General features: G+C 48.6%; 1 protein-coding gene across 1 annotated transcript in view; it reads left to right on the top strand.

Annotated features, from left to right (window-relative positions):
• The first annotated feature begins 7,775 nt into the window (after positions 1 to 7,775).
• LOC126544196 (uncharacterized) overlaps positions 7,776 to 21,823 on the top strand; it is an 84,089-nt gene continuing 70,041 nt past the window's right edge. Inside the window, exon 1 of the mRNA XM_050191436.3 lies at positions 7,776 to 8,061. The gene's annotated coding sequence lies outside the window, so the exon portion shown is untranslated. The remainder of the gene's footprint in view (positions 8,062 to 21,823) is intronic.

The following is a 21,823-nucleotide window of genomic DNA, read 5'->3' as shown; positions in this document are numbered from 1 at the left end:
AACCATTAGGCCGATATCTGTTTTCTTTATTTGCCGCATTTCAAACCAGAATACAAAAGCAAATGTTCTTCAAAATACAAGGCATGCAAGTCAAAATTTCTAATATAGCAGCTCTAAATCTTCAAGCAAAGAAGGCGCTCGAGCAACTTTACCCCCTCGCAGGGTTCGGGCCGGGCACTGTATGCATCAGGTAAGTACGCTATACTTTCAGTGAAATTTTGTCGCAAATAGATGTGTTAGTACTGGCGTGGTGCCCTTGCATTATTGTCTTCCATATACTGTGAATGATTAGAACTATGAAGAGATCATGCGGAATTCCTTGATGTGCAGCGTGTTTTTGATCGGCCAAAGTATGGTACGTTCTTCAGTGCTTGAGTACGTCGTCACCAAATGTACACAAAGTTTATGGAGTCTTCAGCGCATTCAATTGTAATTCCTGATGTGCCTGTACCAGTCGCGCTACTAAGCCACGCCAACGTCTGTTTTTTTCTTTTTTGCACATGGTATTTGTTACAATGAGTGAAATTGTAAATATTTCCTGTACATACATCATCTCAGTCATTGAGCCACGCAAACGCTTGCTAGATTGTCGTGGAAAAATGCCCTATAATACATAGATACATGCATACATACATACATACATACATACATACATACATACATACATACATACATACATACATACATACATACATGCATGCATGCATGCATGCATACATACATACATACATACATACATACATACATACATACATACATACATACATACATACATACATACATACATACATACATACATACACACACACATTTTATTCGATGAAAATACAAAGTAGTATTCGTTCCATGACCATATACTATAAAGGCCAGGGTCAATACCTTTTAAGAAAATTGAAAGAATGCGAGAAGGACTCTGATGCGAGTAAAGCCTACAGTCGAGTCTTTTTTTCATTGCAAGCCTGCATATTGCTACGGCACAATATGCGCGATCACGAAAGGCCAGCAGTGTGAAGACGACGACGACGATTAGAAGCTAGCGCGGGCTGTTGCCTCTTGGCCAAGCGCAGCGTATTTTCCTTGTAACTATATTTGTACATAGCTTTTCGTCTGCGTCTTCCTACGTAACATATCTGGTGGAGGTGGACGTTCCCTGTACCTCGTCACGGAGCTTCGCAGTGGACGGTACGTCGAGCCTTCCTTCATGGCTCCCGGCGACGACAACCCGACTCCGCCGGCTCCGACACCTGCTGCCACTTCGACGACCTACATCACTCTCCCCGCTCCCCGTGATCCTGGCGTATTCTCGGGCCAAGATGGGGAAGACGTCGATGACTGGATCAGCCTGTATGAACACGTCAGCCGCAATAACCGGTGGGACCCTACTATTATGCTCGCCAACGTAGTCTTTTACCTCGGTGGCACACCTCGAGTTTGGTATCGCACGCACGAAGATGAGCTCACCAGTTGGGATTCACTTAAGACACAGCTTCGAGACTTGTTCGGCAACCCCTACGGTCAACAACTTGCCGCGCAGAAGGCGCTTTCCGGCCGTGTGCAGACGTCAACAGAGTCCTATGTCACGTACATTCAGGACGTCTTGGCTCTGTGCCGCAAAGTTGACACCCACATGACTGAGTCAGACAAGGTTTCCCACATCCTCAAAGGCATTGCCGATGACGCCTTCAACTTGCTCGTTTGCAACAACGTAGCGACGGTGGATGCTGTTATAAGAGAGTGCCGCCGCCTGGAACTCGCCAAAAGCCGACGTATTGACCAGCAGTTTGCCCGTCTGCCCAACACCCCAGCGACATCTTCCTGTGCCGACGCTCCTCGTCCCAACAACACTGCCGATGTTACCAGGATCGTCCGGCGTGAGATCGAGGCCGCCTATCCGGCTGCCTTCGACTCCAGTCCCACCAACACATCTGCAGTCACGGTCTCACTGATCCAGGCAGTTGTCCGCCAGGAGTTTGAAAACATGGGTCTTCACACCATCTGCTCGGCCCATCGCCCTAATACCCGCCCGGCTTCTTCGATTTCGCCCCGTCCCGCATCTTCTTACCCACCACGTTTCCGCAACCCATCTGAATGGCGCACTGCTGACGACAAGCCTATTTGTTTCCACTGCCATCGAATCGGGCACATTTCTCGGCACTGTCGTAGTCGCTGGAGTTCCCCGAGCCGGCCTACTTATACTGCCTACTCTCGCCCCTCAGGTGGCCCTTCTCGTCCCTATGCCGCACGCTCCGATAATGCCGCCACTGATTCTCCTGCAACGAACCGCCCCTATTCTCGTTCGCCTTCGCCCCAACGACGACAATCTCGCTCTCCCCAGCCCCGTCGCTCCTATTCGCCGACTCCCTTCGGACGCCGCTCTATGCCGGAAAACTAGACGATGCAGCGCCTCGAGGTGACGCTGCATTGCTCCCTACGCCGCCAAATCCTCTACTGACTTTGCCCACTCATCTGAACCTTCTTGACGTGCAAGTCGACGGTGTTTCTGTGTCTGCTCTCATAGACACTGGGGCGCATTTGTCCGTAATGAGCGCTGACCTTCGTAACCGGCTCAAGAAAATTATCACGCCCGCCACGACGCCTGTTGTCCGTGTCGCCGATGGCGGAACAGCCCCCGTAATTGGTATGTGTACCGCCCGCGTCTCCTTCGCCGATCGCTCAACAATCGTGCTATTCACAGTCATCGCCCACTGTCCCCACGACATCATCCTCGGCTTAGACTTCCTTTCCGCACATTCTGCTCTCATCGATTGTTCCGCCAGTACTCTCCGCCTTGACCTGCCTGTTCTGGATCCTGCTGAACCACACCCCAGTCGCCTCAGTTCCGCCGACTTCGTTCGCTTGCCACCTTCGGCACTGACCTACGTTGACCTAGTGTCATCCCCACCAGTCCCCGACGGTCACTACATCGCGGCTCCTATGCAAGACGTCCTCCTTACACATGGGATCACAGTACCCCATACAGTTTTATCTATTACGGCGAATTGCGTCTGCCTGCCAGTGGTCAACTTTGGCTTGACGACACAAGTGCTGCCACGTGGGATGTCTTTGGCCCAGCTTTGTTCATTCGAGGATCACTCAGTAGCATCCATTGCAGTAGACGACACTTCATCCGATACTCCTCTACCATCGCAGTCGGCAAATTGTACCATCGCTGACTTACGGAAAATGATTGCCCCCGACTTGCCCTCCGAGCACGCTCGTGAACTCTACCGCGTTCTGCTTTCCTACCACGATATTTTTGACTTTAACGATCGTCCTTTAGCCCAAACTACAGCTGTCAAACATCGCATTAATACCGGCGATGCCCCTCCTATTCATCGCCGCCCGTATCGAGTGTCACCAGCTGAGCGTCAAGTTATTCACGCAGAAGTTCGCAAAATGCTTGCCAAGAACATTATTGAACCATCATATAGTCCATGGGCGTCACCTGTAGTACTGGTCAAAAAGAAGGATGGCTCATGGCGCTTTTGCGTGGATTATCGGCACCTTAACAGGGTTACCAAAAAGGACGTGTATCCCCTACCTCGGATTGATGACGCCCTTGACTGCCTCCACGGTGCTCGCTATTTCTCTTCTATTGACCTTCGCTCTGGCTACTGGCAGATTGCCGTGGACGATCTCGACCGCGAGAAGACTGCTTTTGTCACACCCGACGGTCTTTATCAATTCAAAGTGATGCCGTTCGGTCTATGTAACGCCCCTGCCACTTTTGAACGCATGATGGACTCCCTTCTTCACGGTTTCAAATGGTCCACGTGCCTGTGCTACTTGGACGACGTTATCGTATTCTCCCCAACGTTCGCTACGCACCTCGAGCGCCTCTCAGCAGTCCTGGACGTTTTTCGGCGAGCCGGTCTGCAACTCAACGCATCGAAGTGCCAATTCGGCCGTCGCCAGATTACCGTCCTTGGACATCTCGTTGACGCGAACGGAGTGCAACCGGACCCAGGCAAGATCCATGCTGTTACGCACTTCCCTGTTCCGAAGTGTGTCAAGGATGTGCGCAGCTTCATCGGCCTTTGTTCGTACTTCCGCCGTTTCGTGAGAAATTTCGCCGCCATAGCACGACCACTAACCGACCTTTTGAAAAAAGACGCTCCTTTCCAGTGGGGCGATAACGAGGCCTCTGCATTCTCTCATCTAATCGACATTCTCACAACGCCTCCCGTTTTGGCCCATTTCGATCCTTCTGCGCCTACCGAAGTCCGTACTGATGCCAGCGGTCACGGAATTGGAGCAGTACTGGCACAACGCCAGCGTGGCCACGACCGTGTTATCGCTTACGCCAGCAGGCTCCTCTCACCCGCGGAGCGCAACTATTCCATCACTGAGCGTGAGTGCCTGGCCCTAGTTTGGGCGGTTGCGAAATTCCGCCCATACTTATATGGCCGATCCTTTTCCGTTGTCACAGACCATCACGCGCTTTGCTGGTTATGCTCACTGAAAGATCCTACAGGAAGACTTGGTCGCTGGGCCTTACGCCTCCAAGAATATTCGTATACTGTCACCTATAAATCTGGCCGACTACACAAGGACGCTGACTGCCTGTCTCGCTACCCGGTCGACGAGCCTGACGACGCCGACAGTAGTAGCGCCAACGGCATTTTCTCCGTCTCTGCCTTCGGTAACATCGCCGATGAGCAGTACCGAGACCTATCGCTGCGAGCACTTATCGAGCGTCTGCGCTCTACACCTACCGACGCATCCGTTCGCCGATATGTCCTCCAGGGTGGCATTCTGTATCGAAGGAACTTCCTCCCTGACGGCTCTGACCTTCTTCTTGTCGTGCCAAAACAGCTACGACAGACTGTGCTCTTTGAGATGCATGACGCACCCACTTCAGGACATCTTGGGGTAACCCGCACGTACGACCGCGTCCGCCGCCGCTTCTATTGGCCTGGTCTCGCTCGCTCCGTTCGACGCTATGTTGCTGCCTGTGATCCCTGCCAGCGTCGGAAGACACCTCAGGTGCTACCTGCCGGTCATCTCCAGCCGATCACCGTCCCTGTGGAACCGTTCTTTCGTGTTGGATTAGACCTGCTCGGTCCCTTTCCCACGTCATCTTCTGGGAACAAATGGGTAGCCGTCGCGACTGATTACGCCACCCGATACGCTATCACTCGGGCTCTCCCTACCAGCTGCGCCACTGACGTCGCGGACTTTCTCTTGCGTGACATTATCTTGCTTCATGGCGCCCCGCGACAGCTGCTGACTGACCGTGGTCGAAACTTCCTCTCGAAAGTTATCGCTGACATTGTGCGTTCCTGCTCCATTCAACACAAACTGACTACTTCATACCATCCTCAAACCAATGGCCTGACAGAGCGGTTAAACCGTACTCTTACCGATATGCTGGCCAAGTACGTTTCCAAGGACCACCACGACTGGGACATTGCCCTTCCTTACGTAACATTTGCGTACAATTCTTCCCGGCACGACACCGCCGGATTTTCTCCCTTTTATCTACTGTACGGTCGCGAACCTACCTTGCCCCTAGACACGGCACTTCCTCCTGCTGCGGTCTCAACAAGCGAGTATGCGCGCGACGCCATCGCCCTCGCTGACCATGCACGCCAGCTTGCCCGTGCTCGACTGACGGCCTCACAGACCACTCAGCAGTGTCATTACAACGCCCGCCATCGTGACGTACAGTTTTCACCTGGTGCGCTCGTGCTCCTGTGGTCGCCCTCTCGTCACGTCGGACTTTCAGAGAAGCTCCTTTCGCGATACACAGGGCCCTACCGCGTACTGCGCCAGGTGACGCCTGTGACTTACGAAATTGCTCCTGTGGCCTCAACCTCGTCCTCTCCTGTGGCATCTAGTGATGTCGTACACGTCAGTAGGCTCAAGGCCTACTACACTGCTTCCGAGTCCGATCTTTAGTCGCTCCGGGACGGCGCTTTTGCAGCCGGGGGTAGTGCTACGGCACAATATGCGCGATCACGAAAGGCCAGCAGTGTGAAGACGACGACGACGATTAGAAGCTAGCGCGGGCTGTTGCCTCTTGGCCAAGCGCAGCGTATTTTCCTTGTAAATATATTTGTACATAGCTTTTCGTCTGCGTCTTCCTACGTAACAATATTACCAGTCAAAACATGGCTACAGGCAAAAGGTTTCTTTGTCCCGTGCGCGAGAAAACTGCATTCTCTACGAAAAAGCTCGACACAATAGAACACGTATTTCTAGATTTTTGGGTCTCAGCGTTCTACTGCGACATGCTACAAGGAACACTAAACAAAGAACCTACCGATAACGGCATATCGAATTCGCGTTTTAACTCTGGAGCCACTAGGCCACAATCGCACGTATACTTCTGTCTTGCCAACGTCAACTACCTCAATGAGATGATCGCGGCTTGCTGGTTATGACGATGATTTCCATACTGTGGCACATGCGGACAACGGCGGACTGGCCAAGAAGCGGGCGGGAGGTACACCTAAAATAAATAACAAGAAATGAAGACGTACAAGCCACTACGAGAATTGTCACATCCCGTAGCACGGGTGTGCGTGAGCACAAGCGAGCGCCAGCTTACTTTGAACCAAAGAGGTAGGAATGCATTGGGCAAATTTATAGCATTTCATTAGCCACATCACGAAAGTCTCACTTCACGTAGTTTCCAGCGTGTGCTTTGGCTCTAAATAACTATTTATGCTGGTATAAGCGAAGTATTTTAACTGTGGTTTTAGTCGGCACCCATCTACTGCTTATTGTTGGTTGTTCCATCTGGGAGACAGTAACAGAATGTGAAGTGGACCTCCGAAATTGTTGGCGCGTGGCGGGTAGCTATATACGGTGTTGCCCGCCGCTTCGATCCCGGCCGCGGCGGCCGTATTTCGATGGAGGCGAAATGAAACAACGCTCGCGTACTTTTATTTGGGTGCAGGTTATACAAAGAACCCCAGGTGGTAGAAATTCCGGAGGTCCCCCACTCCGGCGTGCCTCATAATCGTGTCCTGCTTTATGACACGCAAAAACTCGACCTTTACGGCGCGGTGCGTGGTGTGAAAAAAAAAAAAAACATACGCCGTCAAGGGAATCTCAAATATCACATAGCTATTAAAAAGAAGTCACAAACAGGCATACGCACGGCGCGCGTAGGGAGGGGATAAAGAAACGCGGATGTACGAACCAGAAATGAAAATCTCCATCTCCGTGGGGCGGTGTATTTTGACGTCCTCTTGTAGCCGGTGTAGCTCGCGCATCGTTCGTCACGTGCGACCCAAGGTTAGCTCTGTTAGTACAAGTCGAAATGAAGTGCGTCTCTTGCGACTATTCGACTAGCGCAGACAAGGCGAGGTGCTGTAACCAGCAGCGCTCTTTTACATAACGCCAAGCGTAACGCGGCGGTCGGCGATGGGGCGCAGTATCACGTCGTGCGTCCCGTCATACGGGCAACGCACGAAACATGCCAAATCACTTTTCCCTCGTTCCACGCGGCAGGGGGGGCGACCCGCGGAGTCGACGTCTCGTCTGCACTTGACTGACTATTCGCCTTTCACAGCTGCGAGTGATGCCGGCAGCCTGCGCCGCGCAAGCTCTTCGCAACCTGTCCTTAATTTCGTTTATGCTCACTGCGATGCGCCCCCGACCGAGAGAAAGCGAAAGCGCGCGCCGGCGTGTATGACGCGCGACTGCCGGTGGGCGGGGCGTCCCCGTCCGTCCGTCCGTCCGTCGCGATGACCGGAAGGACGCGTCGACCACGTGACCCCTCCTGCCCACGCGCGCGCCGCTGTGGTGAGGACGCGGCCCGACAGCGGCGGCGTGGTCTCGCGCGCCCGTGCGCGCGCTCGCGCGAGGGGATCGCATAATACATCGCGTGCACTCGGCGCGTGCCAGCAGTCGAGACAGCGTGGTGTGGCGCCCGGCTTCTCATTGTGCGCGGTGCCGCTGTGGTGTCGATACTCGCCGTTGCGTGTTGGGAGACAGTGCTGCCCTGCTACGACACTGCCAACGGTTCACTTCGCAGTCACTCTTGTCTCGCCGATTCCTGTGGGCTACCTACCGCAAGCCGGGCAGACTTCTACTATCACCGCCACCGAGGTAGGTCTCCCGATGGCCTTTCTTTCAACTTTTGTCTTATCCGGGGCTGAGGACGGCAGTTTACGAGTCCAACGGATCGGGGTCACAACACGGAAATCACTGAGGTGTAGTGCCATAGTGTGACGCTCCTCTGCTGCTAGCCTGTTTGGAACGACACTGCGTTGTCTTTGCGGCGGACTGACGCCGGTTTCAGTTGTCAACTCGACTCCCAACACTCTGCGGAGCTAGTTCGTACGTTGCAGCAACGGAAAACGTGAGAAGACATCAGGGTTTTCACCCCGTCACTCTCTGTGTGTCTCGATGGTGTGTACCTTTGCGCGGTCATTTCTGTAAGCGTTCATGTGTAATTTCAGCCACCACAGTGCTGAAGTGCGCGAATGATGAACTATTTCTCCGTTGTCGCTGCCACATTCCCATTCAGGCTGAATAGGAAGGTTCTGTACGCTACACGTTGATGCGTTCGCATAGCAACCCGAGTGATAAACGTTCACCTAGAAGTTTCCCGACAAATTTTTTATAATTTTCTGACCTCCTCTGTATTAAACTTCTTTTTTTTTTAGACACCGCGGTGAAGAAATCTGACAGAAACGTGTGCGACATATTGTTCTTGTTGTGTCGAGGTGCCGCATTCAAGCCAGCATTTAAATCGGTTTGTAGTTAGCCGGTAAGGAGACTACAGAACATTGATCAGAACAGGAAAGAGCAGTTGTAATGTTCGAATAATCACTAATATGTCAGTTCTGCGGTCGCCATACATATATCAGAGTGCGCCAGCGAGTGCGGGTTACTGAATGCTCCGCAAGTAAATATTGGCGCGTGCAGTGGCGCGCGACCTGAAAGATTCGTTATCGCTCGTCGCTTATCGTCGCGTACCTTGTGCCGGACGTTATCACATCAGCCGCGAACCGCGTTGGGCAACGCGGAAAAGAAATGTCACTGCGATTCGATGTCGTCCATACGCATCGCCGACTGTTCGGCTGATGAGGTGGGACCGGCGATGAGGTGCCACCGCTATAATGTAACGGTTCTTCTCGTTCGATTCCCAGTCCCTTTCTTACCATTAATCGCTCATGGCTGGCCGACCCGGGTGCTACCGGTAAATAAGTGGGCAGAGTGCCCTTGGCCATTCGATAGAATGGCAGTGAAAGGAATATCATCGAAATAAAATCGTTACAAGTATATCAACCTGCACTTTCGCCCTGAAGTTTCGCGCGTCATCGTACCAATTGAAATAGGGGATGATAAGGACGGGGCTCTTATACGAATGTCCCGAAATTCTCTTATTTAGTGCGCCGAAGAAATAGCCAAGTAATACCACTGTGCTGTTTATGTGGATACTCTCCGTTCATATTGTTTTGCGGCATAGTATAGTCAGACATTATAGGTTGAGCTCCGATAAGGCAAAGACCGCGAGAAGCTTGCTTCTTCTTCGCTTAGCTGGCACAGCCGTGAAAGAAAAAGTGACTTCTGTCTCGTTACTAAGTGATACCCATGAAGTGCGCTGTCCCGGTATTTTGTGAGCGAGAACTGCGTTTTCTTAAAATTTGAGGGAACGACTCCTGAGAAGCTGACTTCTGCCTCAGAAAAATGTGTGGTTCCAGTGATTGCGTTACAGTACCGTATGTTGGCGAGCAATATTTACGTGATGTCACTAATAAAACTTATATACAAAGGAGCTCGTTTTCATGCGAAAGGGACGGGGCGGGAGGTGGTCTGGGGTGGGGGGTTAAGAGGAGGGAGAGCGAGAGCGATGTATGTGGCTGGGACGGCCGGGTGTAAGTAGAATGCCTGCTGCGGGATACGGATAAGACAGGAGGAGGAACACGTAGAAAGTTCAAGTGTGGTCAAGGTTCCAGCGCGGTGTTTCCCCTTTTGTCTTGCACGCCCATTTTCCGTGTCGCACAACTAAGCAGTGCTAAAAAATGAAACGCCTAAAGCTTCCCGAAATTAGCCGCTGCCTGCGCTGAAACTTTTTTTTCTTCGTCACTGTCAATGGGCCGCTTTGGATTGCAAAGTTCGCACTATCAACACTAATAATAAAAAATCCTGAATTGTTTGAAGCTTGGCATTCGACAAAAAGACTATATGGCACTGACGTCTTACTTTGCACTTTGCCATCGCTTCTTAACTCACTGAAACACTGACATGCAACCCTGATTCCTTCATAATCACTTCCCGATATCTGCGATAGAGGCGTGTTTTCGCAAGCTTCCTACTGAAAACGTATATTTATACGTTTTCACTTGGAAGCTTGCGAAAACGCGCCTCTATGGCAGATAGTGAGCAGTAATTAAAGGAATCAGGATTAAATATTGGGCAATATTATGATTACAAAAAGGCGTTCCGTTGGGCTAGTTGGTTACAATCAGAAATAAACACCGAGTTGTTGTCCGTCTTCTTTGTGGTGTCCATTCTGGGCCCAACATGATTATTTATATTATGCTTGCGTTTCCTAAATATATTATTTCGAATTGATTGCCGAATCGCTTGTCTACTGTATGATATATATTTTTTGCACCGTTAAAGCTATGTAACGCTACCACTCTACAAAGACGATCGATTTGTGCTTATTACCCGTGTAACTGCGAATACCTTTTCTTGAGTAGCGCAGCTAGGAACCATTCAAAACAAGCGGTATTTGTCTTTGTTTCTGACATCATGTGCCCTGTGTGCTTGCGATGTCAAATGAAACCCGCCGTGGTTCCTCAGTGGCTATGGTGTTGGGCTGCTGAGCAACGGGGTCGCGGGATCGAATCCCGGCCGTGGTGGCCGCATTCGGATAAGGGCGAAATGCGAAAACACCCGTGGTGCTTAGATTTAGGTGCACGTTAAAGAACGCCAGGTGGTCGAAATTTCCGGATTCCTCCGCTACGGCGTGCCTCATAATCAGAAAGTAGTTTTCGCACGTGAAACCCCATAATTTCTATGTCAAATGAACTGCAACTTGCGCAACAATGTAGTGGGTAGGCACTTTTTATTTTCATTGCACATCTCGTACTGTCGTGGTGAGGCGGCTAGGACAGTGAACCGTTTGGACAATAAACTTAATCAGTCTCTCTCTCTCTCTCTCTCTCCCATGCGGCGAAACTGATCCAACGCTTTGCCGAATACCTGCATGAGTTGACTAAAGACTAACGAGCGGTCACGTGCGACCAGTTTTCGTAGCCTGATCACTGCAGTTCCCAGTCAAAGAAAAAGAAAACCTGCTTCCTGCTGTTGGCGGGACTAGCCGCGCTAGCCCAGTGGCTATGACTTTGCGCTGCTGGCCTCGAGGTCTCGGGTTCGATCCCTGCTGCGGCTGCCGCATTCCAATGGTGGTGACGTGTGAAAACGCTAATGTGCCGCGCATTGGGCCGCCACAATTAATCCAGAGTCCCACCCTACGGCGTGCCTTATAATCATATCGTGGTTTTGGCATGTAAAAATGCAGAATTTAATATTTTAGCAGTTAGGGGGCACTAACATTGTCTTTCCAATCTAATAAACCCTATAAAAATCCATAGGACGGATACCCAAAAAGATTAATTACGTTACATACACATATTTCTTTCATAAACAAAACGCCCTGTTGGGACACTCTGTCACGGCTTCATCAGAAAAGTATCTGCATTGAATCTGTTATTTCAGTTCTCTTGTTAACCTTGCACCGTGTCATTCGTAAAAATGTCATGTTATTATTGTTTTCTTTTTACCGTTCTGGCCTGTGTTGCTTCGTTGCCGTCAATTCCAAGGGGACCAAGATTTATTTCAAGCCGTAATGGAGCTGCTTTTATTCTTGGCCTCTTTCAGAATGTGTACGTCGTGTTGTGAACAACAAATAAAACGAATGAATGAATGAATGAATGAATGAATGAATGAATGAATGAATGAATGAATGAATGAATGAAATCGCACGAGGTAAAGCATTTTCTTAAGAATTTTGGTGATCTTATCAGCGTCAATCGTGCGCATGTTCTTCACAATGAAAGTTTATGGACACCAAGTGTCTATAAGGATTGAAGATGCCAAGTTTGATTCATAATAATACTCGTATGTTTGTGTTCCCGCTGTGGGTAATTTATGATTAAAGAGTAAGTAGATGAACAAGGAATAAAAGATGGCGAACAAACAAATCAACAAGGCAGCATCCCTAAGCAACACTGCAAGTAATGTTTTGCGTGACATAGAGCTCACTTTATGCGTGTTTTAAAATATTCGTCGACGTATACACATCGTCTGTTTACATTCTCTACACTCTAATGAGCAGTTTATTGAAATATCGCATCTAAGCGTGCATAGTTCCACGCGCGAACATTGCACCGTTCGGTGAGGAATCATCTTCATGTAAAACAAATGCACGAAGCTCGTGCTAATTGCATTAGCTTATTTCATCAGGATGGTGCTTAAGAAGCTGGTAATGAAATAAACTACTGTCTTTTTTACGTAGTAAACATGTGTCTAAGAGGCGTAGCCACCGTCGTGCTTGTGAGTAATGCGCGTTGATGTGCTTCGGCCCTAGCTTCCGGTTCTGTTTATGTTTATTGAATACTGCAAGCAAGGTCTATGTATAGGAGAAACAAGAAATACAGAACATGGCACAATAGCGCGCGCACAATAACAGTTAAATAATATAAAGGTACAATGATTCAATATACAAGAACAGTTCTAAATGTAAAGTAATGTGTAATGAAACAGTTTTGATACTTATGGGACATCGTTTTATTTCAGGAAAAAGAAAAAGGTCTAGCCAGTACCAAATAGCGGATTGTAAGCTTCCTAGAGAGTGAAGAATTGCACCAGGAAGCTCGCTTCATTATGCAACTGCTCTGAGCAACAAGGAAAGGTTTTACAGGTTAGTTATGGCAACGTATACTGAGTTAAGGCCAAAGGATGACCGTGGCGGCTTTGTGGGGTCAAGAACGAGTGTGCAATTGAACAGTACGTATAAGAATTCAGGCATATTTCGTCTTTGAATGTATTGTTTTGATACCGTTAGACTGTATTAATTCCGAGACAGAATCATCGAGGCTGTACATCGCTAATGAACACGATGAGAATGGAAATGATGGCTTCCTCGTCAGTTTAGGATCTTCCGTAACAGCACTATCAGCTCGAAACATGGCGCATTTGCTATGTGGCTGCGCACAGTTGTCTGCGCACAGTTGTCTGCGCGGCAGAGCCACCTCGCCCTATCTTGGACGTAATCCCCTGCGGGATTCAAACGCTGGGCCACTTAAGATGGCTGGCGGCTACATGTGCGCTGTCTTACGCACGCCTAGTGCCGAAAGTTGCGTAATCTCAAGTTTCGGAGTCGCGGTGAAGTGAGAGGCAGCGCGAAGCGGTCCCTGCTTTCTGTTTGCACTCTTCATCGTAGCAGCATTGCGACAGCGAATGTTCAAAGTCAATGTGTGGGATCTGCTCATGCTTGCCCGTGCGCGCGGGACACCATGCTCGGTAATTTATTTAGTGAGCGGATGGTTGCTGCAATTTATACGACCGATAAAACTACGAGCCCTACTTGGTGCGATTGCCTAATGGATTGCTATCGCTATCAATGTTTCGCCGAAATTGCGTCTTTCTTTTTCTTACAGAAATTGCAGAAACATACCGTACCGTACCACTTTGTCTGCAATTGTTGCAATGTATAGCAGAAGCGTTTCCTTTATTGAATAGACCCCAGAGGAGGCGGGCTTTCTGACGGCGCCTTTCCCCCTGTTCCGCGCTTCTCCCATATGCGCGAGCTACCACGAGCGAAGTGTGGCAGGGCAGTTAGTACATAGGTAAGGCATTAGGCAATATAGTAACAGGAGCTTGGTGGCGCAACCCACCGCCCCGTTCCAAAGGGGACGCTCATAGCATCCATCCATCCATCCATCCATCCACCCACTCATCCACCCATCCATCCACCCATCCATCCACCCATCCATCCATCCATCCATCCATCCATCCGTCCATCCATCCATCCATCCATCCATCCATCCATCCATCCATCCATCCATCCATCCATCCACCCACCCATCCATCCATCCATCCATCCATCCATCCATCCATCCATCCATCCATCCATCCATCCATCCACCCACCCACTCATCCACCCACCCATCCATCCATCCATCCATCCATCCATCCATCCATCCATCCATCCATCCATCCATCCATCCATCCATCCATCCATCCACCCACCCACTCATCCACCCACCCATCCATCCACCCATCCATCCATCCATCCATCCATCCATCCACCCACCCACTCATCCACCCACTCATCCACCCACCCATCCACCCATCCATCCACCCACCCATCCATCCATCCATCCATTCATCCATCCACCCACCCACTCATCCACCCATCCATCCATCCATCCATCCATCCATCCATCCATCCATCCATCCATCCATCCATCCATCCATCCATCCATCCACCTGGGGCAGCGGCGGCGGCAGCCGGGCAGGGGAGAGAAAGACTCGCAGCAAAACGTGCAGCCAAAGGTACCGGACGGTTGGCGCAGGACGCCGATCAGCGCGAGGCCAGACTTGCAGCAAAACGTGAGGCACAGCGTACCAGAACATTGGCGCAAGGACGCGCACACCGAAAGAACGAACCAGAGAAACACAAACTCGTGTTTCGACTCTTTATGCATTCACACACAGCCTCGCTGTATGTAGATCGCAACTCGTTGAATCTGCTGCCTTTTTTTCTCACTTATACTCAAACGTCTGTTGCTTATCTAGACTGCTGGGCGGTTAATGATTCCATCGCCTTCCCAGCGCTTACGAAATATGGACGCTCCCTACGGGTTTGACTGGGTGGATATCTTCGCAGTGCATAACATGCTGAGTTGTTTCCTGGCATTTGTTGCAGCACACGAATGCCTCATACTGTGGCGCACATTGGATGCCGTATGTTTTTGCCCTCAAGGAGCCAACTCGGGCCTGAAATAGCAAGGCATGGCCATCTGTGTTATCATACAGATTTTCGTTTCAAATTTAATTATTTCCATTCTTATTAATCTCCATGGCCTGTATTTTTTTTCATTCTTTGGATCCAATTTCCCGCCTCTATTTCTAACACTTTCAGTTACCCTGTACTTGGAAGTTGGCTGCCAACTTTCTTGACCTCTTCCTCCATTCTGTGTCGACGCTTTTCAGGCACAGATACTTGTGCACTTTAGCCGCCCATATATTTTCGCTATTGTTCCCGAGTGTTTCTTCAGCAGTACGCTTGCTCTGCCCTTCCCTTACTTTAAAGCTCTTCGAAAGTTATGGCCATGTCCCGTTTCATTGCGTCATTTGTGGTCTTACCATGGGCCCCCAAGGCGAACAGGCCTAGTAACTTTTAGCTAACTTAAAACCCCGACACAATGCCTGATTTATAGCACAGAAGGACATTTGCGATTGTTAACACTGGCACCATTATTGCTTTCAAGATTCCTGGAAAAGAGCAATGTATTCTAGGCCCAGAAAGCTGCACTACACTACTGACAATAATTGTACTGTAGCCCGAAAGTGCTCTATGTCTCATTACTGCTGCATTCAGCTTGCCTTTCGTTTTTGGATATCTTGGGGGACGCTTAAGTATGTCTTTGTTTCATTTATGCATACGCTCAGGTATTTATGCTGCTTGACTACAGGTATGGCTTCATCTTGAGTTGATATCACCATTACTCGGCTCTTAAAGATCATAATTTTCAATTTCTGTGTGCTAAAATTAAGGCCTATTTTCGTCGATTCATTGCCACTTATAATGGAAAGTCTCTGTAAATCTCTCGCATTGTCCGCTAGTAGCACTATGTCGTCCGCATACATCAGCTCATAGGCCTTCTGTGGTTCCTTTTGCCCAGTGTGGCTGTAAGATAAACTAGATCCTAATTCACTGTGTTCAATTCGTCTTTCTGTGCCCTTAAAATAAAGAGGAAATCCTTGTTTCCGTCCTCAGTGAATTTCTGCCAATTCATCGCATTTCTGGCCTTGCCATACAATTTGTACTGGCTTGTCCTTGTCCTCAGGAGCTCCACGAAATCGTGATCTATGTGTTCCTGCTTGAGAGTGTCCTATAGTGATCCCCTGTCCACATTGTCCTAAGTTCCCTTAATGCCTAGAAATGCTCTCCATAAAAGTCTATTCTGAGCTACTGAAATTTGTAACCTCTAAGCGTTTGCTAAGCCTGAATCCGCTTTGTATAGTTCCCCGATATATTATTTTCTCCACCCACATTGACAGTTCTAATTTTATAGCTTGCATTGCCATTGTGTATATCACCGACGTTACTGTATCTGGCCTATAGGAGCTGGTCTTATACTCATCACCTTTGCCTTTGTAAATGAGGTGCCAATTCTGATTGCAACGATGCAATCAGAATTTTCTTTGTTTTGATCACATGCCCTACGGCACTAGGCAGCTGCGCTTTGCTCTTGGGAACTAGGCACTTTATTAGGTCTATTGGCATTTCATCTGGTACTGCTGCCGTGTTATTAGGGACATTTTCTTCTGCTTTTTTTCTAATAAATGTTATCAATCTTAAATTTCTATTTCACAGGCTTCTCTGTTGTTGCTGGATCTACTGGAATCTTGACTAGGCTTTCTTTCTTGCCGAAGCTATTGCTTATGATGTCTCCCACGCACCGCATCGCGTCGTCTCCTTCGAATATGTTACCGTCTTCATCTCTTATAGCAGTTTGCGAATATTTAGTTGGTTCTCGTAGTGCTCTTATGTGCTCCCAGAATTCTTTTGGTGCGCCTTTGTCTCTTTTGCGAATGTCATGCACCTAACTTACGTTTTGTTGCACTTGTTCGCTCGCCACCGTTTTCTTTTGCCGGTGCTTGTTCCGTCTAAGCAGCATCTCTTTTTCGTGCAATCCCACCTTTATGGCTGCTCGATGAGCCCTAGACGCCTGCTAACTCTCTTCTAAGCTTGCTTTATTTCTTTGTTCCACCACTTACGTGTTTTTCTCTCTCCCCTCAAACGACGTTTTAGCCGTGCTTGTCTTATCTCCTGCTGCACAACGTCTACGAGTTCCCTGTAATCCCTGACTGCTGTAGGATAGGCCTCCATTTTCTTCTCTACGCATTTTACTACCTTGTCTATTACCTTTAATTTAGATGCTGCTGCTGTTGCTTCCTGTCTTGCGTCGGTGTCTCTCTCAAAAGTGAAGGTTACACATTGATGCCGCTGCCCAGGCTATTCGTTCCATGTTCATCCATCTCATTTGGTTTAGTCATTCGTAGACCGTTTCCGAGACTAAGGTGCAGTCGATACTTGACTGTATTTCCGCATCGCCACGGCACCTACCCCTGAGATTTGTTCTCCATGTTAACTACTATAAGGTTTTGTTTGTCGCACAGATCCAGCGCTATAGAAAACGCTTGTAATCACCGTGCTCCAGAGGGCATCGTGCCGACGGCCAGTGAGATCGCGTTGGAACGGTAAGCTTTAGCGAAAATTTGGCATACTGAACTGTAGTTGACGCCTACGTAATGCGAACAGTTATGTAGAGATTGTACACTGTAGTCCTTATAGTTATATTAAGTAAAACGAAATGTTTCTAATGGTCAGATATAATATTGAAATCAAACTAGAGTCTGTGGCACCCAGTTCCACCAAATGTGAGCTCGTTGTGACGCTCAGTACTCTCGGGAGAGTATAAAGTATAGCGCATAACGACTGCAACGTTTTCAAATACTTGCGTAAGTTTTTTTTAAGGACATCGTAACTGCAAAACGCCCGTGCATTGGATGCACGGTGAAGAACCTCCGGTGTTCAAAATTAATCCTGAGTCCCCCCCCCCCCCCCGAGTACGGCATGTCTAATAATCAGATTGTGTTTCTAACGGCGCACGCACACACACACACACACACACACACACACACACACACACACACACACACACACACACACACACACACGCACACGCACACGCATACACACGCACACACACGCACACGCACACACACGCACGCACGCACCCGCACGCACACGCACACACACGCACGCACACGCACACACACACACACGCGCGCGCACGCACTTCTGACGCGTGACGCCAGATCTGAACAGTGATCATCAGTGTCATTCTACTGGTCTAAATGAATACCAAGATACTCCGTAGACAGGGCTTACCAACACAAGCGATGAAAGTGCTCAGGCTTTGTGACGCATTTGGCATGATGTCAGGAACCAGAGCTCTTCCAATTTACGAAGAAACCCAAAGTTCAGGGCGTAGTTTCTTGTGGTTAAAGTCATTTGAATGCTGAATAGGACAAGTCCCTGAAACAACCAGCTTGCTGGCTGTGGGACGCGTTCGTCTCTGAAATCTGCAGCGCGTTTCTTGTCGTAATGCGCCATTTTGCCTTGCCGGCGCATGAAAACTTCGCCTATACACCGTTGCCACATTACGTGAGCTCTCCATAATCTCTTTATACTGATTTCTTCTTCCTAACAGCTTCGCGCTGTGAAAGCTCATAATGATGCTTATTGCAGCGGGCGTTAAACAGATAGCTGTAAAATATAATTTATTAAGCAGGCAATGAATATTACGCATCCCGCTATCTCACATCATACTAAGCAATACACACGCAGTGATTGGTCGCGACTGTTTGACAAGCACCGAATGAACCTTTCGCCAACCTTCAGCCATAATTTTAATAAAAGCAAGTATTTCGTCAGCTGTAAACCTCTCAACTGAGCGTTGCCTTGAAGGAGAAAAGCAATGTACAAAGCTGGATTTTGTACGTTGCCCCACGTGGTGCTATACGATGAGGCGGCAACTGCGGCGTTTTTTACAGCGGAGTTATGAGTGAGACCAGTGCTCGTACGCGTTATGCTATGCGTTTTCTCACGCGTCGTTCTGTGATAACTATGCCCCGTCTCGCGATCTCTTCGCAGCGCATCGAAAGCTGCGGGGCGCGTGAGTTCGCGAATATCGATACGCGCCTGTGCCACGCCGCTGTCGCTTCTTCACAAAAAAAAAAAAAAAATAGAGGAACGCACTGCGAGTAGTTAATAATGGCGATTAGTCTGCTTTGGCAACTTCACCCAGTTTGCTGTATGTCTGTCTGTACGCCCGTTTCTCGTCGGCTAACCTCTTTCACGCCAGCTCGGGTAAATGGGCAAGTCCATGGTTTTGATGGGTCGAGCGTCGGGCTCCATGTGCTTAGGGAACATGGTTCGAAAGCAGTCGCTGGACAATAGTGAGTCACTGGGAATGCGGCCCTGGCTATATGTGTCGTTCTTTAAGAGACTTCCTTGACTCCCAATTTGGGCCACTGGGCATGTCCCGCTGGGTATGTCGTTCTTCAATGAATCTCTTTCACGCCAACTTGCGTCGCTGGTTAAGCGGGTATGACCGTAGGGAAGCGCGAGAGCGGAGCCCAGCTGCAGTACGTGCCTCATTGTCTTGTTCACGGCGACGTAATCACGCTGACGGTATGGAATAGTTTATTGCATAATTTGTTAAAACAGAAGTAAACTCGGTTGCTTGCGCAAAGCGTTTTATTCATAGCTACGTTATAGGAGAGGGTGAGGGCGACAAGGGAGCGGGAGAGTGTGAGAGCCCGGCGAGTGCCGTGATAAAGCGCCCTATGCAGCAATCGCACGTAGGTGACGCACTTCGGCGTGGCAATAAGGTGTCGCCGCATATTGCCTCAATGCCGCCATCCTGAGATGCTTGCTGCCGTAATTTTTTTAAGGTGCTAGAATATAGACACACATTTACGTCGCGCTTCACCGTAAACTTATGTATTTGCAATTTAATCGGCGCCGAAGCATGGAGCCAATTCTATTGCGTACTATGCGCAGTGCTCGCGGTGCACGTGGTGGTGTCTTAGCACGATTGGTAGCTTTTGCTGCACTAGAAGTTGATTTGGAGGCAAAGTATAGATACAGTAGAGAAGAAAAAATGAGTGACATTTTGCATTTGAGTCATGTGAGCTGAACTGTGAGCCAAATTTCGATGCTACATTATGCCAGACCGCTAGCGTAAAGCAATAATGTCTTGAACATGCACTGCCTGTTTACTATATTCACACCTCATAGGCCACCCACTGTATACACAATCTGCGTATTCCAGAAAATCTATCACCAGAAAACCGTAATGTCAACCAGTGGTAAAAACACGCGTGCCCGGTTTAGATAAATATTAAATACAGGGGGGGGGGGGGGGGCAGCCGAGCAGGAGGTTTGGACTGCTACTACAAATTTAATATGTAACAAGGTATGAAATGGCGAGAGAAAAGAAAAGAGAACAAAAAAAACAAGATCACAAGCGTCCACTAGCACAAAAACGCATAAAGGGGCAGCAGGGAGCACGATGAAATGAACAATGTGGAAAGTGGAGCTTTATGGCACCGTCTATAACGAAATGGTATCCATCTCTGGTGATGCAGTCAAAATGACAGTAATGGATAACATTTTGTTATGACGTTCTTGAAGAGCAGGCAGGTAAAGCTCTTAATTGTTTAAAAAACATCCAGTACGTATTAGGTATAGTTTAAATGGTGCCGCCGTTTCTTTTGTAAATACTGTTTGTATGCAGATGAGAGAGGGAATTCTCGACTTCTCAGCGCGGTTAAGAAACGTTCAATACTGTCGAACACGAAATCGAGTAAAGAAAAAAAAACGCTATTAAGAGCGCACACAATAAACATATTCAATCATCATGTCCTTCGCTCGGTGCACAATATGGCGTTTCCTTGGCAAAAAGCAGGGTTGCTTGGAGTTAGAGACGCTGCACATCCTTTCTTTGAATTTCGTGCCAAATTTCAGTTACCTATGACGTCAGGCCAGCGTCAGCATTCCATACTATTTTCAGACACCTTGACCCTTTCTGAAAAAGAAAGTTTCAACAAATTATCAGCCTGATTGTTTGATTAATTCTGTATGCTGGCCGACAATGATCGAACTAGAGGCTAACGCCTACAAAATGCATGAGGTCGCTTAAGTGTCATGCGGGGCTTTGTATGGTATGTAACTCTTTTGCATTTGCGTCTTTCCCGGCTCACCAAGCGGTCTCTCAGTGAGCACGGTCTATTTGCAATGTCAGAGCCAATCGATCATTCGGAAGCAAGTTAATATCCGTATTTAGTGTCCCTTTAATGATGCTGAACGATGAACGATCGTCACTGCCAAGGTAAGCGCGTTGCATAGAGCTTGATATTATGATAGCTGGAGGGAATTATGGCTGTCCATTTATCCAGCCGCATTGGAAATCAAGGATAGTACGTGTTCTTTTTCTACGGTTTGTCACGGATTCGCCGTGAAGGTGCACTGTTGCTTCTCTAATAGCTCTTGTTGAATTGTTTACGTACAGAGTTTATGTGAAATGTGTACGGTCGAGCAATTATGTACGATTCCATCTACACTTGTACTTGTAGTACGTGAAGTAGTTATTTCGTAGAAATTGTCGCAAATCAAAAGCAGTTAACTGCACTTCTAAACGCGCTGATTGCGATTTCTATGGCCGCATTACTCGCGTACACTCTTAAAACAGTTGCACCCTTTGGACTGTATATTTGTCCCACGACAATAATTGTTCTCTGTCTTGCTTGCGTTTCTTTTCTTGAAGACCCTGCGCTCGCTACTTTCCTGTCGAGAATGCTACGTCACGCTGATAACGCGCATGCCGTTCGCGACTTGGACGTGCCTGGCTCGCAGCGTTAAAGAAAGGAAATGCGGACAAGACAGATGATGATTATCATTATGGGCGAAATATGGGCCCCAAAGGGTGGAAACGTTTTTAAAAGTGCAGCTTCTGCAGTGCTGCCTACATAGTATGTATGAGGTGGTGTA

This window comes from Dermacentor andersoni, chromosome 10 (genome assembly GCF_023375885.2).
Source record: "Dermacentor andersoni chromosome 10, qqDerAnde1_hic_scaffold, whole genome shotgun sequence".
NCBI classification, from domain to species: domain Eukaryota; kingdom Metazoa; phylum Arthropoda; class Arachnida; order Ixodida; family Ixodidae; genus Dermacentor; species Dermacentor andersoni.
The sequence above is the reverse complement of the archived record's forward strand: the minus strand, read 5'-3'. Positions and strand labels throughout refer to the sequence as shown.